This window comes from Anticarsia gemmatalis, chromosome Z (assembly GCF_050436995.1).
Source record: "Anticarsia gemmatalis isolate Benzon Research Colony breed Stoneville strain chromosome Z, ilAntGemm2 primary, whole genome shotgun sequence".
In the NCBI taxonomy this organism is placed as follows: Eukaryota; Metazoa; Arthropoda; class Insecta; order Lepidoptera; family Erebidae; genus Anticarsia; species Anticarsia gemmatalis.
This window is the reverse complement of record NC_134776.1, coordinates 21,186,561-21,211,564: the sequence shown is the minus strand read 5'-3', so window position 1 is coordinate 21,211,564 and position 25,004 is coordinate 21,186,561. Positions and strand designations below refer to the sequence as shown.

The window sequence follows — 25,004 nt, the reverse complement described above, 5'->3', positions numbered from 1 at the left end:
GATTGTTTGTTAATTTGTTGCAAAATATTAATTGGCAATTTGCAAGTGATAATTAGATTAGAATCACGCTTTGGCGGTGTTTAAACATATAATCCGAGTGCAAAAATGATAATTTCTGGAAAATTACTTTATAGACTCTAAAATTGAGATCTATGCATTCTTATACACGCTTTCTAAGACCCCTGACTCATTGCAACAGCAGAAAATCGGCTAAAACGAAAGAAACGGCCAAAAAAAAATTTCTAAGAAAGCCCTTCGTCCTAATTTCGATATCCTTTTGGCACCAAAACATGGTCTTCCATCCCTAGGCAGTACGCCTGCGCACAGCCGAATCCCGACGATCGCCCGGCGGAATAACCGCGTTGATTGATTCAGCAACTAGAGCAAGTTGAGCGCAGGTTAACACGTGCGTAAGCCGCCAACAGTTTAAGAACTACCCTCCCTCCCCCACTCTTTCGACAATAGACACAATGGGGGCGTTTAGAAAAAAATCACAGCTCAAGGTACACTGGGCGCCCTTATCTGGGCCCGCTTGTTTAAACGGTACGCCTAAGTTTCGCGCGCGGATTCCGCAAGCGGAATTTTTTTGCTTTTACTTTTTTCTTTTGTTTGGCCCAAGTTGCTCGTTTGACTTGATTTTTCACTGCTTTTTTTAATTTAAAATATTTTTATTGAGGCGTTTTTAGGTGAGCGATATCCTTGACGGTAGTAAAGGTAGGTGGACTCGTACCTTTTTGATTATTCACGCATCGGTTAACACGACTTGCCGCGAGCGCTTTTACTAATAGGTATTAGGGATTATTTGAAAACTTTAGAGGTATATGATTATTTTAATTAGTAATTTTCATTGGTTAACATTTTTCATTGAAAATGTATCTAATATAAAATTATCTTTGACTTCAAAAGATTTATATATCAATAAATATATTTTAATTTAGGCAAACACAGGAATTAATTTCAGGATTTTCAGCGAAAATACTAAAAGGGAATTTATTGAAACCGTATGAATTATGAATAGGGATGACTTTCGGCTGCTAATTAGACCTCTCTTAATTGAGAAAGAGGCTTCTATCGAATAAGGGCTCATGTGTACACACTCTACTGTTTCACATGCAAGAAATTTTACGAAGATAAATTCTGTTGGTTAAGCTAACCGACAGTTAACTAGGGGTGGTGCAACCGGCCGGTTATGCTACAAATATTATAAAATTCCGCTCTTTGTAAAAAAATCTAAGATATAGCCCCAGTCACCTTGAAACCTTCGTAGCAGATCCCCGGAACGCGTCGTGCGTAGCATCGTAGACCTTTCGTAGACAATCGTAGACGCGGTTACGCAATGTCATTGGGGGCAAGCCTACAATTCGCCGCCCACGGTTTTTCAGCTTTTTTTGTTTCGTACGATTTATGTTGGAGTAAGAGAGATGGATATAGTTATATGTGGTATTGTTTTCTGTTATTTTCGTAGCACTAGACTAGGTTTTAAACTTGTGGAGTGGGTATTGTTATGAAGTAATAGATTATTGTATTGTACTTTGACTTTTATATTCGAAACTTTTGGGTTTTTCAGACTTTTGGAATGTATTGTATTGTACAACAATAACGCTATTCGTTAGTTTGCCAATTTGTTTTTAGAGAGGGTTTGAGCGGAGATTTTTTTGAACGAATCTAATTTGATGAGAAATGAAATTATATATTTTATTGTTACATTTGAATAACGTTTTTACTGTTTTTTTATCTATGTATAGGCAAGTAGATTAACCTACATATTATTATCTGTATTGAGATAAAAGTATAAGGTTCGAGTGGAAATCAAACTCACAACACACATGCAGTAGCAGTACCGTGGCAGCGTCCACCAACATTGCACCATACGCTTATGCTTTTAAAATTAAATCCACTACTGTCCCACTGTTGGGCAAAAGTCTACTCCCGGATAAAAGGGAGAGTTAAGCTAGCACTTTTTCTTTTCCTTCTTCTTATCGTATGGTTAGTAGTCAACTAAGTGTGAAAGATGTTCAAACCGCCCAACGGACTTTGACGTACCTTGACGACTGTTATCTTAATTGACAAAAACCGGGACCGACATTATATGTGCCCTCCGCAGCACGGAGACGCCCAGTTCAAACACCACTATGCGGTCACCCATCTATAGAATGACCGCGCCATAGTATGCTTAACCCGCAGATCGTTTACTGACTGGTGAGCGCAAATGGGTATGGGCACCACGAGCTAGCACGGAGTCTTCTTCTCTACTCTACTAGTACTACGCTGGTTCGGGACTTGGCATTCCTTCAAGAACTGTGTTGAAAATCTCTCAGGCATAGTTCCAGCGCGATGTTTTGCTTTACCGTTAAAACTTTGCATTGACGTGTTGTCTTGGGTTCGAACCTTAGACCAGGCCGTTACAAACGTGAGAACTACGTCATAATCAAAGGAATCATAAGAATGTGACAATGTGTAGTGAGTGAGAGACTCCGATAAAATGACATGACTTAGTTCGCACGTTTGAAATGGCCCGAGTATAGTATAAAAGTTGCATTCTGAGACCACTTTCATTGTTTTATTTACACTGTAATGTTACTTAACTGGATGCCAGGGGATGGTTATAGTGAAAGCGGAATGCCCTGAGTAACTATTACGTATCTCAGTTGACTACTTGAAAGCCAATAACTGTACTTCGTTTTCTTCCTTAGATTATAGTGATTTACAAGTTACGTCAAAGAAACAATGTATTGCATAGTGACTACCAAGTTGACGTACACTGGTTGTCAACTGAGATACGTGATAAGCCCGCTGGACACTTTTGAAGAGGACTAGTCTTGCTGCCGATAGGGTGATTTGGAAGAAAAGAGTAAAGCAGAAGCAGTCTTTGCCCAGCCATGGGACATTCAACAAGGCAAAAGACTTTGACCGCCCCCGATTCGCAATGGTTAACCATTGCGAATCGGGGGCGGTCAAAGTCTGACAAGGTAATAATAGTGGCATGGTAACCTTAAGGTTACCATGCCACTATTATTACCTTGGGAGGTCGTTGGTTCGATTCACACGGAACAATTATTTGTGCGATCCATAAATAATTGTTTCCCGTCTTATTATGCATCATTAGTTTGTATGTTTTTAAAAGTCCCCGCGACACAAAAGCAATTCTTAGTGCGGAATTTGTCTTTTGAAAAAAAAAGAAAATTAATAATTAACTTTAATTGACGTTCCAATATACTGATTGGAAGCAAGAATGATGTTCACCGTTCATATTGACATACACACACATTTAAACCACAGTTACAAACTGAAGCAATACATCGCTGGTTAAATATTGAAACTTAACGGAATTGTTTCATGTAAATTCACAAACATTGTTCGTTTCAATTTGTCAATTACAAGCAATCACACGCGGTTTCACTCGGGTAATCTACCTTAAATATTTACTGAGTGACTCTGCTTTAATTCTTATTTATTTATCTATTTTTAACCGATTTCAAAAATAGAGGTTCTAAGTTTGTGTGTTGTACGCTATTATAAAGACTTACTGATAAGTATTGGATACATCCTTTAGTTTTAGATTTCCTTTGAGGTCTCGGCTGTTCTCGAAGTCTTGAGTTCTATTCCCTGGCAAAATTTGTGATTAGGATATTTCCCAATAGTAGAATACCTTATACTGTGCAATTAGAAGGATCAAATATAAGCATGACCAACAGTTAATAGTTTTGTATGAGTATTGTGATTTTTAGTTGAACTAGCGTACCTTAATTTGATAGCCACTATGCAATACATTGCTGCTTTGATGTAACGTACTACTTGCCATCATCCTAGGAAAGAAACAATGTACAGAATAGTGGGTATCAGACGGTTGACAATTGAGATGTTCACAGGATTGCCTATCAGAGTCAGCTTAAGTGGTGTGGACTATTACTGTCGTCTCGTTCTTGCTAGCGGTGGAACTATATTGGCGGGCATATCTATGTTGGCAATTAAGCTACAAAAGCCTTAAATAAACCAACCAGAGAGTAAGTACTAACTTAATCACTGAAATCGAAAGGATCGAGTGTTATACTCGGACCATTTCAAACGTGCGAATTAAGTCATGCCATTTTATCGGCGTCTCTCGCTCGCACTTACACATTGACACATTCCTATGCTTATTTTGATTATAACGTAGATCCCACGTTTGTAACAGCCTAAGTATAGTTAGACGAATGCTATAGGGAATGATTTTAGCTACCTACAATCCATAATCCTGGATCGAGAATCACGGGATTACCTATCCGAGATAGCTTCTGTGGTAAGGCGTCCCGTTCTTAGCTGCGTTGGACAGTTTGTATTATCTATTTAGCTACAGCTTTAAATTACTTACTCTCTGTAAAGAACAGAGATAAATTACACTACAATCAAACTATAGCTAGTAAGGTGTAGTGAGGTCGTTGTAGATCGACTCACGATCTGTTTTGATCAGCTGTCGTCTGCTGTCGGCTGCACGCGACTCGCGCAGATATATTGTGTGGAGATGCGCTTTGTTCACTCGTGTGTTGCTTGTTCTACTGGACGGTAGAGGTCCTTGTTTAATTATAAAAGTGTTTTTTAATTTATTAGACTGATCATGAAGTCACGGGTTTGTTTCCCACGTTCTGTTCTGTAATAATTGGTCTTTTCTAACTTCTATTTCAATGTTTCTCAATACTTAGTAAGTTGAATTATACGGGATTGCCTATCCGAGATAACTTCTGTCGTGTGGCGTCCCGTTATTTTCTTACAAATATGTACAACTGAATATTTGGTAAGGCATTTATATTTTTTAATCTGGCTGTATTGACCTCAACTTACACAGAACGAAGCAACTATGATTATCATTTTAGAGAGTAAAGTAACACACTCAAAAATAACTGAAATTCAGGGAATTTACTACAAATTCGGTAAAGACGTACAATGTTCTTAATTCCCTTTAATAACGATTTAACGAACCGATAATGAGTTGGAAAGTCTCATAATTTGTAAAGTAAAACACGTAATATGCATAATCTCTCATTTTGTTTTGGAGTTAGCGACTGACAGACAACAAGAGGGGTCGGACCCTTTGCTAAGGGATCCGTGAAAACCACGCAGTCATAGACGCGCCTCTTAAGAACAATATACACTTGGTTTTACTGAAATAATTTAATAGGGACTGATCTCAGAAAAAAATAAATGTTTTTTTTCTAACAAAAAGCGTCTCTTTCTTCAATTTCTCTTGCGTTGCAGAGATTTTGATATACTTTCATTTGAAGAAAACAAAGTACATCCAGATCCATAATAACTGATTATAGAATGCATTATTATTTGTTTTGTGTACACAAACCAACTATCCTTACGACCTAATTCCACGACGCGACGCAGTCATAGTGATGTGACCACTAACCACTGCACAACTGCGATTGTTGTAAAGTTCGTAAAGTAAAAAACAAATAGCAAAAGGACTATAAACATAAAATAAGTTTGATTAATTATTATTTCTTGTAATAAAAATGAATCTATGGTTTCTACGGTATGCTTTTAGTTTCTTATAAAAATGTTGCGTAAAGAAATAATGAGCCCTTTAAATTACTAGCATAGCAATCGTTGTGAACCGGGATTATTATATCAAAAATCATCGTTGTTATTCTACAAATTCATGCGAGTCTATACTCACCCTTATAACGCATACCTATAGTTATATCACCGACATAAATTAAGCCAAATATGTGTTTGTAGGAAATGTACGGTTACAGTTTTTTACTGCCCTTTGTAGTAACAAGAAAGGACGAGATAAAATATAGACTATTTCACCGTGACCCTTGTAGCGTAATAAAAAGTATCACTGAAATCAAATTTGACAAAAAAGAATCAACATAAGAGCGAGTTTCACATTTTACAGATAAGTCTTGGATAAACTATCTCGGAGATAAAATGACAAGTTAGTGTATAAGTGTCAGATAACCTAACCAGTGGATAAGATTCCGGGAAAATGTATGATTAACGACGAAGTGTAAAATTTCACTTGATAAACTTTCAGGTCAGATAACTTCAGAAGCCACGAAACCGGAATAATAATGATTTTTATGTGTTTTGTAGTTTTATTAAACTTAATCTATTTAAACGTAGCTAATTTAGCTTAGCTTATTTAATATTTTTATTTTTCTCCTTTTGTGATATTTAAAAACAGTCTTTATACACGATGATTTCACTTCTGCTGTTATAATCATATCAGCCAATTACTTCTAAAACTTGCGTCTTTACTTTAACGCTTGTACAAAGCTATTACATTGTTCATATTTTTTACATGTTGATAATACTGCCATCTAGCGAGGGGAAAGTTCAACTATGAAAGCGTCATGATAGTGCTGCCATCTAGTTATTTGTTTATAAACTTTTTAGTAGTTAGAAAGTCAAGGTCAAGGATATGTATTGTAATAAATATTATTGCTTGAACATGCATGTTGCAAAGTTATTTTAATTCTGTGTTACTTCACACTCTAAAATTATAATTATGATTGCTTTGAATTTTAAGTTCATTAAATTATTGCTATTGTTAAACAAACAATTTGCAGTGATTGTAAAATTACTTAGAAATTGAAATACAGTTGTAATTTTACTATTTGCATTGTTACAAATGCTTTTCAAAACGTGACAGTTTATAATTAGTTTTGTCACAGGTGGTACAACAGTTTTGTATCAAAATAAGAAAAGCGCTTCTAAGCAATTTGTCAGACGCTTCAAGCTTATCAAGCGATCAAAAAACGTGATTACCTTTACACAACTTGTACGTGTCAAAAGCGCCTAAAAGTTTACTAGACACATCATCTTCTCGGAAATAATACCAGCTTTTGCAAAAGAAATTTTCTATTTTCTATCTATATGCCCACGTAAATAAGTTTTCCCTCACAATATCAAGCAAAACATAGCCACCTAAAGCCTTATGACTTATGAACCTTATTAGTTACTACACGGCATAACCGGTGTCGTTTTGCCCAGAGTGCACGGTGGTTCCCCACAGTCCCCCCCACTCCGTCCCCCCTCTACCGGACAGAACTCATTGCACACTCTTTGTCATTGTCTAGAGCAGCTCATAAAGGTACTAAGCATGACATATTGGTGCAGACGGCTACTGTAACTAGTTTTTACATATACGGTTATATGAGGCAGTAATGCTTTTTTCACGTTTGATGGAAGTTGGCTCTTGTCCTATTATGGTACGTACTTTTTGTGTATGACTTAAAAATGTGGTTTAAAAAAATACTGGAAAAATGTAAAGAATAACTTTAATTGTGCACATTAGTTACAGAACTAAATTCAGTGTATTAAAAGAGGTCTCAGGATCCACTCTCACGCAAAATAATGTGTTTAGAAACAGTTCCTTTGGTTCTAGATACATTTTTTGTTCGTTGTTTGTAAAAGAGAACACGCCTGTGTTAATTTTTATAGGAAATACATTTTTTTTATTTTTTTACTCCAAATTATGTATTATGTTCATAATCATAGCAAGGAAGTTAATACGAAAATTCGGGCTTTTTATCAGAAAAGAATCATATCGGCGACTTAAACAGTTAAAAACCAACTCCCGTCACCAAGTCGGGTCATAAGGTATACTGCAATTATTGTCTACCACAAGCACAAAACATTTCAAATGAAGTGAAGTTTAAATTGTAAACAAATAATTCTCAATCTCGAGCTTCAAAACCTTAAAACGAACGCACAAATATTTTTCTACAAAACACTCACCCATACGTTAACTGCAACATATCTTACAAACTCTTTGAACTGAAGCTTAACTAGTTGGAAACAAAGTTAGTGTATCAAATGTACCGTGAACACTCTGTATACTTAAACCACTTAGTGCGATGCAACTTATTGCGATTCACTCCTGTAAGTTAACGTGGAAACTTTCACCTTGATTTTATGGCTGTTTTGCTCGCTGAATGAAATGTAACTGCACTTCGAGATGGTTTAAATATTCACTTTGCCCGTATCTAGGTCTAACCGCGTCCAAATTTAAGGAGTAAGTTCCAACTACCATTGACTGTCGACCAATATTGTATCAAAATTTGATCAGTACCGCGTTTTTCTGCTACTATCGGCTACTGACAAATGGCTAGCTATAGAAAAAAAATGTTTGACAATCGATTCAGTACCTCTAGCGGGCGTCGTAGAAACTATTCTGGCAGTAACATTTTTTATGTCAAACTCTCGATACTCGACGATTACAACTGTAGAGAATCGTGCTACAGTGCAGTGCCCCTAACGTATTCTGCCAAATACTTTTTTAAAGGAATTTTAGCGTTAAAAGCACGTCATAAGTCGATATTTCATTGACTACAATATTATGTGCACACAGAGTTAAGGATATAAATGTTTGTATATTTAATATTATCTACGCATAAACCCATCAAATACCTCCTACAAATAAACCTACACTTAGAACTGTAGTCTCGAACTTTAAAACTTTTGCAGGAAACTTTAAAACTTTTCCTTACATCTTCGATCATCCATCATACTCGTACAATTTTCACTTAACAATATTTTTCTCAGACAGTCATTCCTGAAGACCCAAGAAAATATTAGTTTATTATTTTACTTAAGCATATTGGCCAGCGTGGTGGACTCAAGGCCTAACCCCTCCCTCCCAGGGGAGGAGACCCTTGCCCAGCAGTGGCACATTAATGGGTTAAATATATTTATTTATTATTTAAATTAGGTCTTGATCCGAATCTAAATTCAGTGTCTCAAAAGACGTCTAAGGTTTCATGACTGACTCTTTCATGATTCATTTACTTCCTACGATTCACAAACAGAAATTGATTGTCTAAAGAATAATGGTGATTTTACTTTTTAACGACATAAAATTATTGGTGAATTCTATGATTACGTCTTGATGGTTAGCCCCTAATCATTCTAGCACCAAGTAATTTTCTAAAGTACTTTTTTTAGCTTTTGAGAGCAAAGTCCCCAACCCGCACTTGGCCATTGACACTTATTTACGTGATGCTGGAACATACAGACAGACAAAAAATTCTAAATGGCAGATTCGGTATCTGTAGCCGTTACATAACACCCCCGTAGCTTTTTCTGAACATATTCATTATACATAATTGACCTCTCCTCAAATTTATTATCTATATAGATTTAATTCTAGTATACCAAAACTAAACTAAAATAAACCACAGTAACTCCATTCACTCAATCCAGATACTCAATAAGTGAACGTCAAAGTTCGTGAACAAGAATTGTGCGAAGAATCCACAAGATTTTTGTACAGAACTCGACCATACTCGTGAAATATGTTTGAAATACCAACTGTCTCTTCAAATAGGGTTCGTGAAAACTTCAAAGCGGTTGTTGACTCCATATATTTTGAGTATTAGAGACTTACAGATTTTTGTTTTGGATGGTTGAGGCTGGAGTAAAATAGATTATCTTATCGTTATGTCCAGGGTGGAACAGTATAGACTATGGGCAAGCACAGTTTAATAAGATGGTAAATTCAGGACATTTAAAGAAGACTTCTGGTCAATCTGCATATTTTTAATACAATACTTAAACAATGAGTTCGAAAAAGGTAGTTAACTCAATACTAAAATGAAATGATGTTACATTTCATAAATGTTACAATCGATTGCCTAGATTTTCTTCTCCCAAATTATTGCTTATTATTGGATAATATTCTCATCAGATTTAATCTCAGATTTAATGTCATTAACCTAATAACATTAAAAACATAGTCATGGTTTGACATCCTCCAAGCATCAGCAGCTTTGAATCTGTGTCCTTTGCCGAACCCCAACTGTTACTGAGAAAAATATTTACCAATTTTTTTTTCATTTTTACAATTTTAAGAAATCACTCTCAGGATCTTGTAACTCGGTTGCTCGATTTTCTACTACTATCGATTACCAACAACCAGATAGTCGTCGAGAAATTTTGCAAGAAAATCTGATAAGCGCCTCTAACGGGCGTCGTAGGAACTATTTTTGCAGTACATTTTAAATGTCAAACTTTCGATACTCGACAGTACAGACTGTAGAGAATCGCGATACCGCTCGGTGCCTCCTGCCCATATATAAAATTTTAAGCAAGAGATAAAATATAAATAAGTAGGTACACATTATCCTGTATTACTTGCCATCTTTGTGGTAAACTTACTTATGATATGTTGAGAAACTGTACACCCCAGTAATATATTTTGTTCGGCGTTGTTTGAGCATCTCTTAAGATTTTATCTCGTAGCTATGTTTGTGTTCGTAGTCGAAGCTATTTTGCTATGAGTCACACGTATCCGCTATTTATCGACAAATATATCGACTTCTTCTTCTTATCGTATGGTTAGTGGTCAACCTAGTGTCAAAGTTGCTCAAGCCGCCCGAAGGCCTTTGATGTGGCTTAACGACTGTTATCTTGACAACAACCGGGACCGACTTTTTACGTGCCCTCCGAAGCACGGAGATGCCCTGTTCAAATACCACTATGCGGTCACCCATCTATGGCATGACCGCGCCAAGGTTTGCTTAACTGTGATATGTTTTTCATCAGAGAATGTAAGTTAATTCATAGATGTTACTGACATCTATTTTTTTTCTTACTTATACGTTAATCATCTATCGAGGTCGTTTCATCTATCGAGTTTTATATTTAAATAAATGAAATACAGCCGAAATCTAATTTACGTGGCGTATCCGAACGTAAAATCTTTCTAATTTTGCTTAAAATAAAATATAGATTTCTTTAAAAATAACTAACTCTTAAACACTTTTTAAGCCAAGTCAATCTTCAAACAGCTTATTATTTATTTATTTAAATATATACAGCGATACTTCAACTATTTACCGACAATTATTTACGATATCAGCTTCAAAATTGGATTTTGTAAGGTAAGTGAACTAATTTTTATGGACGTATTTTTTTACCAATATTCACAGAATATTATTCGTAAAATACATAATATATAATCATTGGTGTTTTGAAACGTTATTTTCTTTTTATGGTTCATTGGCTGTATCGAAATAACAAGTTAAATGAATTTTTATGAGTAAAACTAATTTATCTGGCTCTAATTCACCTGGGTTTCTCTGGCGAATTTGCGCCAGATAAATTAGATATGTTACAGGTAAATTAGGATTTGAGTATCTTTTCGCATATTAACGACTAAATTATTGTTTATTTTATTTCAAGATCTAAAAATGGGGAAAATAAAGAAGCAGACTAGAGAAGAAAGACTTTAAAAAAAACGGTTAGCAGAGAAACGACGTTATGAACGTATAAAAAGTGACGAACAGTTGTGGAAAGAAAAACAAGAGAAGGATAAACATAGGTACCTCAGGCGTAAGGAAGAAAAAAGCAATTAAGCATTGCAGAGATGACTCCAAGACAACCGAGAGTACAGAGAAAGACATGGAGGAAGAATTTTAAGGCTTTTTATTCAAGCAAATAAGCACAGAAGAGGATCGCTCTTTTGCTGAAAAATAATACTCCTTCTGAAACCGAATACGAATCCGGTAATGAGCTTGTTCGGCAATATGATGTTGCTAGTCCATTATCTCCTTCAATTTTGTCCAATGAAAATGTTATGGCTAAGTCACCTATAAATATAAACAAGGAAATTGTGTCAAATTCTAGCGGAGCTAAAAGGCGTTTACGATATAAAAAAGATAAAATAATTCAAAACTTAAACGTACAAATAGCTGATCTGAAGAAAATTAACGAGAAATACAAAAAGCAAATTGAGAGAAGTTCAAATAGTTTGGCTCAAAGAAAATTAAATAATACTGGAAGAAAAGCAATACTTAAAAACCATAACATAAAGAAAAAGAAAGCAAGAATAGGAAGAAATATTAAAGAAGACGTTATAAGATTTTTAGGAGAAGATGGGCAGAGTCGTCTCTTTGCAGGCGAAAAAGAAAGTATAGTGAAAAATAAGATAAATAGCCAAAAAGGTACTTAACGGACACTTTAAAGAATTTGCATGAAAAATATAAAACAGAAAGGAATGTAAATATTAGTTATCCAGCTTTTTGTCGTCTGAGGCCATTTTGGATACTGATGCCTGACATGTAGGACAGAAACCTGTCTTTGTAAGCTACACGTAAATGTTAATTTGATGATCCAAGCCTTATGGCAAAAAAAAACAGCCCTGTGATGCTTACAGCGTCAATTGCTTGGATAGAAATTGCGATAATTGTAAACAGAAGGTCGTTCCATATTTAGAGTTCAGTAATGATCAAGAAATTTCTTATTGGCAGTGGAAAACTCTAATCCAAAACGTAGGAGAGACTCGGAGAAAAATGCGTTCCTCCATTAGGCGTCATTACTAATTTAGAGTTATTACTGACTGATTTCTACAAGCACTGCAGGAACATATCTGGGCAGTACCAGGCCATCGCATTCCTGAAAAATAATCTGCGCGTAGGCAGCTGCATCATACACGTAGACTTCAGTGAAAATGTTGCTGTCAAATGTAACGAAAGCATAAAGTCCTACCATATTGGCGGTAGCCGCAAACAGGTAACACTACACACTTCAGTTATTTATTACAGAGCAGCTGATGGAGGTGATCTTAAGCATCAATCATTTTGTACAATCAGTGACTGTGTGAGGCACGATGCATCAGCAGTGTGGGCCCATATTGTCCCGATTTTAGAATTCGTATCCGAAAATATTTGCCCAAATCTCAACTGTATCCATTTCATATCAGATTTGCCTTCAAGTCAATACAGGAATTAAAAATGTTTAATGTAATAGCTTCATTTCAACAATATATTGAATCTCTTCGCACTATCACGGGAATTTTACCGAATCGGGCCACGGTAAGGGGGCGCCCGATGGTGTGGGTGCTGCAATAAAACAAGCTGCTGACCGAACAGTGTCTTGTGGTAAAGATATCACCGACTTCTACGATACTGCAATTTCTCAGAGCATTCAGAATCCATACTAATATTATAAATGCGAAAGTAACTCTGTCTGTCTGTCTGCTACTCAATCACGCCTAAACTACTGAACCAATTTGCATGAAATTTGGTATGGAGATATTTTGATACCCGAGAAAGGACATAGGCTATATACCAGTAAAAAATGTTACAAAAACGGGGAAAAATCTCACCCATTCTCTCTTATTGGACGCAAGCGAAGTTGCGCGGGTCAGCTAGTATTATTATAAAGCCAGTAACAGAATACGACGTTTATGAAAAGGATTTACTGTTTCCTCAAAAGGTCAATGCTTTTTCTGGTTGTATGAAAATGCATCAAATCGTATGGACGTTTGATTCAAATATAATTGCTGTCCGGACTTTGGGCTGTACCGAAATGTCATGCGTTGAAGAAGCTATACTGTGTCCTCATGGAAAACATCTAGGTTTTTATCTGTACTTTGCCGTCCAAGAACACGGTTGATGCAGTAGTACCAATAGCTGAATCTACAAGAGAGATAAATTTATTAAGAGAACAAGGCTGGTGTAATATAATGAATGCTAGTGGGAAACAGGAATGTGCTGCCCCAACAAACTATAAACCAAATAATGTTAACATATTATCTAATATATTGAATAAACCTGCTTATAATACCTTAACTAAAATAGGTTTCATTGCAAATCCTGGACCCATGTAATAAGAGCCGAGCTTTTTGCCGTATAGCAGAGCTTTTAATTTACTCCGGGCACATGAGGTGGTAACAATAAGTTGGATGGTACAAATAAAGAATAATCCATAAAAATTCTGCTATTACTGCGGATGGTCTCCACTATCGGCGTTATTTTCTCCATTTTCGTATTGAGTTCTCACTACAACATATACGCAATATTTTTAGTCCAGGTAGTTTTCGGTCTTATATACCAGGAACAGACAGCTTCAGTTCCTAGAACCAACGTATAATATTAATAAGCAATTAATAAATTGATATATCTGAAAATTAATTACTTCTTATATCATTTACGTATCGCTTCTTCCGATAGAGTTTCTCACTAATAGAAAACAAACATCAATCTGAGATTGGCTTTGAATATTGACTTGTAATTAATACAGATCAAATAAGTATAGGCAAATGGATAAGTTATTGGAATTACGCGTATATTAATTTTATTGCTATTCAGTTCCTACAAAGTCTTTGGAAACTCATTTAAATTTATATAACTGATTGCAAATCTTTCGTTCGTATTGCGTATGCAGAGCGATAAACGATGGGCCATCTTAGAATGCAAATGTTTATATTTAGTAAACTATAAAGTTAAATTTAGTAAATAAAAATATATGCAATATATTCAAGGCTTAAAGAAGGCAGCTTTTATCATAAAATTTTGATAATACATTACAGATTTATCTTTAAACTGGCGAAACATAATTATTTAGAATCAAGTTTTAAACTTATAAAGCTAACTAAAAGATCCACAAGAATCTCCCTATTAGAAATATTCCTCAGAAAAATCTAACCGCAGAGGCGGTAAAAACTGTACTAAAAAAAGTTGTATCGAAAATCGATACTCATTGTAACGTTTTTTCAAACCTATCCAATTACTAAAACCTTCTTTTTCGTTTTAAAAACTTTCTCAAGATAAAAGATTTTCACCTAAGCGGTATTCTTGAGAAAATCTACATTTTGTTCCCAACTTCACGGATGAGGTTTATTTTTGATCGCCGGTATAAAATGATAGTATGGCCTTGCTATTTTTTTGATCCTCAATGCTTTTTGCGGTCGTTGGATGAAAGTTCTTAGGGTTAAGCAACGTATTGAACGGTCTTTCTATAGATGGGTTACCGCTTGACCGACGCCGACCTTGTATATACGTTTAACTTCGATTACTGTTGTTGTTAGTGGTAACAGTAGTTAAGCCTAAAGACCTTCAAGTATGCGTATTACGTATCTCAGTTGACAACTAATGTACGCCTAATTGATGGTCACTATTCAGTGCATTGCTGCTGTGACTTAACGTGTTAATCACTATACAGGGTGTAAAAGACAGTCTACCGAAAACGATTAAAACGAAAAAAAAATGATTCTAGACACGATTCTGGTGCTTATGGCGCTGAAAATTTTCATCGCTTTTTTCTTGATTTTTCCGAATTTTTATGCGTTTTTTTTAATTTTTTTTGGTATTATTTCGTTAATACTACACAATGCAACATGAATATGAAAAAAAATCCGCCATATTACTGTTTTTCACAAAAAACAGCAATGGATTAAAACAACGTATAAATTTGCTATCAGCTGTTCGGCCAACGACACCGCGCCGGCGGCGGCCGCGACGGTCGACGTCACGCCGCGTACCTACGCGCGCCACACAGATACGATTACACACACAGCCGTCAGCCTCACACTCACTAGTATGCAGCGTTACTGAGTATTTGTTCTATGTTAAAAATGAAAATGACATAATTATCCCGCTCTCCGATAAAAAATACATTCATAAGATTTAAAATGTGTGATATCTTATTATTACACGTACAAATACATACAGAACGACAAAAAATCCTATTGATATTCTTTAGCGCTATAAAAATCTCTCATAAACAATTTAACATGTATTGTCGCTTTGTTCCATTTGTTCTTGCAAAATTTTATTCGATATTTACACGCTCATTCATACTTCATACAAGCGCGGTGCGACTCGAAAAGTAGATGGCCGTACTGACGCGTGACGCCGCGACCGCGCGTGGATGTTACATAGATGGGATACGGCAAAATGGATGCTAAGCAATTCTCCGGGGATTATGAATTATGGTAAGTTAGTTTCTCTGATAAGAATATTAATGGATATTGATTGTTATCATTGTTATGTACCTAAATTTTTATGGTTTAATTAAATAAACGTTTCGTGTTTATTTTATTGACTTTAATCTGATTTTATGTTATAAATATCAAAGTATTTTAAACTTACATCAATAATGTTTGTAATGTTATTTGGTATTTGAATAAAACTACAATGCAACGAGTAACAACTGTGACAAGTAAAAATAGTAATGCCACATCAATATTTTATTGAATCTAATCTCTCGCTGGGATCCTAGCTCGTCGCTCGTCACCAAATCGGCGGCGCGCGCGCGGACGGCGCGGAGGGAGCGGGAAGCGCGGGCGAGGGGCGGCGCGGCGCGAGTGAGCGGAGATGCGCCGGCGGCTCTCTTTGATTAATAGTTCGAGCAATTCGCTCGCGGAAGACGGAAGCTCTTCACCGGTGTCGTTCGTTATGTCCTATTCGTCGTGTCGTGTGTGAACTGTTGTTTATTATTACTTGTTATTGTTCCGGTTTTGAGTTGTTAGTGTTCTTATTGTTATTATTTTTGTTGTTATTGTTTTCGAAGTGCAGTTGTGTTCGTAAATAGGAAGAAATGTTGATGTGTTCTGTATGGTGAACCACGTGGAAGTGCACGGCGTGATCTGCACCTGTATGTCTGGATCCAAAGGTACTCAAACTCTCGCCATACACCAAGTAATTGCGTGTTGATAGACATTGATAACAATTTGTTTTAGCACTTTTTTATTATTGGTTACATTTTGCTATTATTGTTTGATTTCACGTAAGCCAAGTAGGTACCTAACCTACCTACTTACAATTATACTATGAGCTATTGTAACATACGGGCCTACTTACGATACCATAAACGATACATAAGATTGTTGTATAATGATAGCGTTGCATACTAGTGAGCGCATAGACGTGGTGGTACGCGTACGTACCTACGACGCGTCGCGACATGTCGTCGCTTAGCGCGCCGCCGCCGCCAGAAATCTCGTAGGTATGCGCGGAGATACATCGCGTTGTTCACTATACATTGAACGCTCAAAAATGACTAACTCGGGAACCAATCATTTCCGAGAAATATCGTTGGAGTAAATTTCGCGCATACAGTGTCACAAACTTACCAGTAAAGTTTTCGGTTAGCTGTCATTTACACCCTGTATACTAAAATAATTCATAGCTTTTGCTAGAAAGTGTTTCTGCCTGTGAGATATATGTCAATTTATTCTTTATGACAAGGGGTTACTCAGCTTTGTTTCTAGTTTATAAGAGGATGTACGGGAACGGTATACAAAATTTTATGCGGTGATAAATTATGATAATCTATACTACAGGAAGATTCCTGCATTTTATGTCACGGATATGCGTGCACTTTATATTTTACAGTTTCCCATTTTTACTAAAGTTTGATGAATAGGTTTTTATGAATGTACAGAAATTTGTGAGTGTGTCCACTTGCGGTGCAATTAACTCACCGCATTCAAACAACTGATTGTACAATTGCAGAACTTTTTACTGCTATTCGATGACTCACGTTTGATTGCCAACTTTGAAATATAGTCGATGTAGGTTTTTTTTTTCTTTAGAAACTAATCTGAGTATTTAATTTTATTTAATTCTAGGACCAAGCATAACCTTTCCATTTTTAGTCGCTGAAACATTTAGCACTTATTTATTATATTGGAGTTATTTAGCAGCTAACTAATTCTGTTTTAGAAAGGATGTAGTCAGGACCAAATTTTAAGATTAAGAATTAAGATGTACAAAGCTCATTCCTTTGTTGGTGTTCAAACACTTACATTTTTTCAATATTTGTTCAGTAGTTTTAGCTTAAAGTGGCACAAAATTATCCTTTAAAATAGCAATAGCTTAGCTTTTCAGCCTCTTCTTATGGATGACGAACACAACTCCAATAACAATCTAATCCAACCAATATAAGAGTGTAAACACACATTTCTCGGGCACACTGACGTATACACACTACACAGCCATACATCTCTGGAACCATTCATCTGATTAATGAATGCCGTACAAGACGGATCTGCTTTCATTCGTCTTGTAATGTGGCTTGAATCTTGTACATCTGTTGAACAATTTTTATATCAAAATGTGAGAGCGTTTTCTTGATACTATTTTGGTTATTGGATTTCAAATTCTTTATCTATACTAATATTATAAAGCTGAAGAGTTTGTTTGTTTGTTTGTTTGTTTGTATGTTTGAACGCGCTAATCTCAGGAACTACTGGTCCGATTTGAAAAATTCTTTCAGTGTTAGATAGCCCGTTTATTGAGGAAGGCTATACGTTATATATGATTACGCTACGACCAATAGGAGCAGAGTACCAGTGAAAAATGTTACAAAAACGGGGAAAAATTTGACCCATTCTCTCTAATGTGACGCAAGCGAAGTTGTGCGGGTCAGCTATGAGAAATAAAGTTATTCTTAAACCTAAAAACTGTTTTCTTTAGATGCGATTGTGTGATTTATAGGTTCAGGGGCCCGAATCTCTAGTATAATCGGCTAGCTATCTATAATTTAATAATAATTTAATTAATATCTGATCAGTCCCTCTCGAACGCGCTGTAGGAACTACTGTTGCAGTTCATTTTAAATGTCATGCGCAGATTCGCTACAGTTTAGTGTGATTTGCGATCATTACTTCCAAATACGTGAATTCTAGCTTCGACTCGCAACTTTGGCGGTTTTAAAATGTTTCGTGTAATCCTATATTTTGTTCCTTTAAAAAATAATGTTTAGGCGACTTAAATTGGCTCATTTATTATTGATTTCTAAAATACCAAACAAGCAGGAAAAATACGACTATATGGAAACAAAATTAAGAACTAAACAAGTAGGCCCTTTTTCCTTTGCAAGTACACGGTTTTTCCTTATTTAATCATTGTTTGAGAGGCTCTATGAATTTTGATAGGACTTACATGAGGAAAGGAGATTATACATTCATTGAAGAGAAATGCTTGAGTGAAGAGGTTGTTGCTAAGTGATGCAACTTAGCAGGTACAAGGAAAATTGTGTTACTTTGTAATTATGATCGAGATTGTTTGACGAGTGATCGAAGTAATTGATTCAAGAGAAAATACATTTGTTTTAGTAATTTATGTCTTCACAAGTTTGCATTAAAATATGTTGGTCAATGTTAAAGCAAGTGTATTTAATTTTAACTTACATATATATGCAAAACTGACAAGTGTGTGTTTGCCTTGGTGTTTTAGCTCTTGACTACTGACGTACTTAAAGAGAGCAAGTTTCCTCCCAGAATAAAGAAGGAGCTAGGACTTAAATCCACCACGTGGACTGGTGCAGTTTGGAGGCTTCACTTTCCTTCAAGAGCTGTGTTAAAAAACTTTAAGACATGCAATATTTTATCATGATGCTTTCCTTTACCTTTAAAACCCTGGTCCGTGAACATTACTTCTAAAACACACTTACCTTCTCTAATATATTGGTGTATAGCTTCGAGTTCGGACCTTCGACCACTTGCGTGCAACACACATTCTTAACACATAAACGATATGAAAAAACAAAACCTAAATCACGTACCACAATTCAAGCAAACTGCAAATCCACTTTCAATCTATAAGCTAACCGAATTGAAGTCGGATCTGAACTCAATTTGCGATGTGTACTCTCTCTAACGCCAAGAACACACGCATAGGGTAATTTTCCCACCGACTCACCTGTGAAATTGCAACGTCGCATTTTTCGGGGTAATCTTCGAAAATTTAATCCCGAGGGCTGATAGCCAACTTGTAGTACATGAGTGCGAAATGAAAGGAATTTTAATATTGTATCCCTTAGGTTTTATACGTGTGAATAGCTGTGTTTTCATGTTTATAATTTTCACGTTTTTTGTCGATAGGCAGATTGTGAATATGATAATATAGTTGTAGATTCTGAACATTGAGATTCGCCTTTCGTTTTTTTTACATTTGTAATATTATTATATTTATTAATTCATTTATCCCACGACTCTTTCATGCTCTATAGTATCATTAAAATACCGTATAAATCATTTTCACTGATATACAGGATTTATTAGTAAGACAGAAATAACGACAGTAAAGTTAATTTACCTTTTAAACTCCTATAAACAAAAACAAAATTCATACCCAATTTACGTTTTATGTAATACATAATGCAATTTTTTGTGATGCAAAGTATTTTTTTAATTCAGCTTTTGTACTAAGTAATTAATTTTGTCTCAAACTTCATGCCGAGACGTTTTGTCCGTAGAAAATTTTAATTAACTATCAACTACATGATATTCCAACTTCAGACAAGTAATTGAGTGGTATACTGTATCACAATACCGATGAAAAAAAACCCAAAACATCAATCCATTAACATTAATTCTACATGATTAAGTGGCGCCTGAGGTCAGAGGCCGGATGGGTGGCCGGTTATTGGGGTGGGTTATTTATGGGGCTCTGCCATGCCACAGAGAACATTAAGCCGTCGGTTCCGGCTGTCATGGCAATATCTATGGCGGACATTATGGGAATACGTTCGCTGGCAATGAGAATAGTGAAGCCATATGGTTAGTTATGTAGAACAATAACTGGGTACATTTATTTAATTAATTAGAGGGTATTTTTATAATAATTGGCTATGACATTAATTTAATATAGAAATTAGAAGTATGATTAATAATATCACTAATTATTATAATTAAAAGAAACCGATACGATTTTACAATACAGTTCATAATCGAGGAACTGTAATAGACTGACTTGTATATTTACTTAAATGTGTACTAAATAAATTGTTATTCGCAATTTGTCTCTGAAAAAGCCGTGTTAGTTACACTATTTATAACTTAAGAACGGCTGAACCGATTTGTCTTAAAATATTAGCTTATAAACAGGAAACGGATGTAGGATACTCTTTATCTGACCTGGGGACAATACCAAGAAATCATAATCTTCTGGTAGATGAGGATCTATTTTCCGATCAGAATTAATGGCAAAACTGCACAACGATAATCAAGATTTATTAGTTAATATAACAGACATACAAACTACAATTTCAATACTACCGAATCAATCAGACTTTTTATAAGAATAATACTAAAATAATTACACGAGGCAACGAAATCCAGACAACACCTGCATTGTATTACAACTTGAATAAAAAACAAGTTCTAATTGTAAGCAAAATAATTTAAATAAAATTTCGCAACAAAACACGGCCCCTCTTAAGAAACATCTCTATGTCTGGAAGAAACACAAAAGTCCGTTCCCCTAATCAGTAATAAAAATATACTCTACAAATAAGATTGACGTCATCAGCTCTCAAAAGAAATATTTATTATACGCCGAAATTAACTCGAAACCTACAAACGCCCTTAGTTTTCCTCCCACACGTACTAATAATAGCATGTGTATTAATTAGGTACATAATAACTAATATTATTACCATATTACTGACTACTTGTTAGAGCCTGATCGTCCGCCATGACCAATGTTATAAGATAACAAAACAGTAATCGTCAGTCAGTAAAAAAAAACCTAAGTTTAGTGTTACTAAGACAAAAAGATAACTGGACTTACCCCCGGTTTCTGAGGTACATTAAATATAACATTTTGACATTTTAATATCGAATATCGACGTCTATCAAAAGTAAAATCTTACATATCTTTATCATCTCAACAAGCTCATGTAGAGCCTTTTTCACAATGAAGTGATTTTAATTGTATTTTTTTCCTCTACCATAGCAAAATTACAACCGGCCTTGGTGAAATTTTCCTACAGAGAGGCTCCAAATAAAAGGACCCTCGGCTTTTATACCCTCGGTTCACGCCAACGACAGCGCGATTCAGGACCTGAAAATTGTGACAACGCCATCTATCTCACGTTCATTGAACTTTGTAGAGGTCAAAAGAGTTATATATACAAGGGACATACTGATGGAAATGTTGCCAATTGTAAAATATTGCGTTTTATTTCTCTCGTTAACTCGGTTGATGTTAAATTATTGGGTTACTATGTCTATTGCTTTTCGTAAGTATTGTAATACTATTTAAATATTCCTTTGAGTACATTATGTAAATCTTGAGAGATATCTACAAAACAAAGTTTATAGATACATATATTAGAATTTCATAATAGAAAGTCATAGTTTTTTAAAGATCAAATACAAAGATATTTCGGGTGACTTTCGAAAAGGTTGTCTATTCCTGTCCTATATAAAGATGTTAATACTCGTAAACTCATTTTAAAATGCGTTTTAACCATATCTCACGATCACGCGTAGGTACCAGGGTCTCTACTCTCTATGTAGAGAAACAAACAAACGTTCATAATTTTGCATATGGCAATAACAATCTGTCATCCGTCTCTTGTTTATACTATCTCGGAAAAGGTTATGATTTATTACTTTGATTATCTCATGAAAATAATGAAAAGGAAAACGTATTATTCTAAGCCAATAGTATTGTTTATAACTTAAATCGGAAAAAATCATAACTTAGAGTTGGGTTATAGTCGCAATTTTCGAGTTTCAAGCACTTTAGCATTGTCCGGTGAGTAGCACTAAACAGTTTGAAAACTTTGATTTACAATACATTATACTATAAATTGTTGAATAACACAGTTGTTGATAAAGCTCATGTTTTATAATTCGTGGATTAAGAGTGATAGTTTCTTTATCTTATTTGTTCTCAAATTTCAGTTGTAAAGTCAACGTGCCGCTATGCGATTTTCCTTCATTAAAACGTTAATGTAGACGAAAGGAGGCTGCCGTCTGTCCCAAAATCATTCATGCACCTTGTACGACGTTCATAAAATTATGAGGTAGTATTTATTCTTCTCTATAGTCTTTTCTTTTCGCGTAAGCCTGTAACATCAACAATAATAGTGACAATATTCTTCTTATCCTATGGTTAGATATCAACCTCGTGTCAAAGTTGTTCTAGCCACCCGGAGGCCTTTGACGTGGCTAAACGGCCGTTATGTTAATTGATGTCAATCGAGACCGACTTTCGTACCCTCCAAAGCACGTAGATGCCCAATTCAAATACCATTAAGAAATGACTGCGCCAAGGTTTGTCTAACACACAGATCGTTTACCGACCGGTGAGCGCAACTGGCTATACGCCTTAAACCCTTTGACCGCCACGGTCGGCTATACTCGTCAAATCAGTAGCGCGATTCTGTACAGTCGATACTGTCGTACCGATCGTATCGTGTACTCGACGGTACCGATTGTACAGAATCGTGCTAAAGGTCTGTTGTCGGTAGTCGAGAGAATCGAGCTTCAGAAAGTGCTCACGACGCTATATTTTTGTCGACATTAGCCGACGAAAGCGTCGTGAGCATTTTCTGATTTGTCAAGTATAACAATCTTATCATTACATTTTATTAAATACCAATTTTTTTTCTCCGTTACAGACGTTTCTACACTCGGATGCTACAGTGTCAGCCAACTACGTAACTACAAGTGTCGAGTGCATCGCTGTCGTCGCAAAACAAAGTCTATCCAGCCAGTGTGTTACTGCCGACTTATTTATCTTATATTATTGTAACCTACTCCTGGGTTAACTATACTCTTTAAAATATAGCTTGATTAAAATGACAGTTCTAAGCAAAACAGAGAACACAACTTTGTAGTGACGTCTAACGAGTATTACAAATTGAAACACGAAAAATCTGTCTTGTCTAGCATTATAACTATTTTTTAAATACAGATCCTCAATAAGAAATCAGAATAATTCAATACAATCAGCCTTTAAACTAAAAATCAGTACTATTTCTTTAGTCTTAAAAATAAACCTAATAATTTTCAAACTCTCTACAAGGCTACGTCATGTTGCAAAAATTTTAGTGAGGAGACACAATAGATAAGAGTAAATCATCTGATTAATCGTTAATCGCGAAGTACACTTTGATACTATTCGTGATCAAGAATTAATAATTAATCTCCAAGATTGTTCCAGCGATTCTGATGACAGCGATGAGGATGATACTGATTTAGGATGCGCACCATTAACTGCGCGTCCTATATTACTATCGTCCTCATCCCTATCATCAGAATTGCACCATTAACTGAATAAATTAATTTTATTTATCTGTTTTCATTGTTTTATTTAATTGATCCTAATTAATACTAAATAGGAGAGGTCTCCGTGCGGTGTTAAAAGTAGGGCTGGTCGTCCTATACGAATTTGCTTAAACAATAAGATTCACAACAACAATTCGTAAAAAGCTAATTCAAAAATAATTGAATCGAATATAATTATTTTAGATTCGATTTTTTCGCTATCGATTTTGATCAATAGTTCTACAACCCTAGTCAAAACAGTTTGACATCTGTCATTCTAATCAAGCTATATTTTAAAGACTATAATTATGAATGCTATGATCTCTTGTTAATTGACCAGTATCAAGTTAAATTAAAATAATTATTTATATCAATATCTATTATTTACTTGGTTACTCTAGTTTTTCACATTTGCAAACACATCATCACACAGAGCAAATCCAAACTTATATACTTACTTGCTGCTAGCCTGACTCTGAGGTGACCAAGGGGCAAGGACAACTGTAAGGTCAAAGACCGCCCCAAGGATCTACCCGTTTTAACGGGTACATCGTGCCGCCACTTTAAAAGGCCCACAAGTCTTTTTTTTTAACGTGGCTAATGCATTAACCCTACACCTGCACCCTGGGTGGAGTGCAGGGTTATGTGGGACTCTCCCGTCAGAAGGGCAGGCATAGCCACCAAATCGCCACGTGTGTCTTCACGGCCGCTTGTGCCGACGCATGTACCACAAGCCCCACGCTACGCGGTCGCCCCATAAAGACCCACAAGCCTGAGAAAGCTTACCCAACGCCCAAAGAGGCAAACCACTAAGTAGTGGTGTAATACATTGAGATACCTGTATAGAATTATTTGTTACTAGCTGTCAAGCGCAACGTCGTTTGCATCACATAAGGGAGAACTGGTCATAATTTTCCCCGTTTTTGTAACATTTTTTACTGGTACTCCGCTCCTTAAGTTTGTGGCGTAATATTATGTAGCCCATACCCTCTCTCAATAAACAAGCTATCCAACAGTAATTATTATTCAATTCGCATCAACAGTTCCTGAGATTAGCACGTTCAAACAAACAAACAAACAAACTCTACAATTTTAATATTAGTATAGATTACACAATGACGGTCCAAGGATATTAGGGTCATCGTTGTGACTAATAAAAATTTACACATATCTTTAACTTAGGGAACTTTCGTGTCCCTCCGTCTAGATGAGCCAAGCGAAGCCC

General features: G+C 35.7%; 1 long non-coding RNA gene across 1 annotated transcript; it reads left to right on the top strand.

The window, feature by feature from the left end:
• Nucleotides 1-22,098: 22,098 nt before the first annotated feature.
• LOC142986473 (uncharacterized) lies at nucleotides 22,099-24,078 on the top strand. Its single transcript, XR_012960377.1, has 3 exons — nucleotides 22,099-22,262; nucleotides 22,412-22,533; nucleotides 23,131-24,078. It is a non-coding gene; the product is annotated as an uncharacterized LOC142986473 (long non-coding RNA).
• Nucleotides 24,079-25,004: the final 926 nt, after the last annotated feature.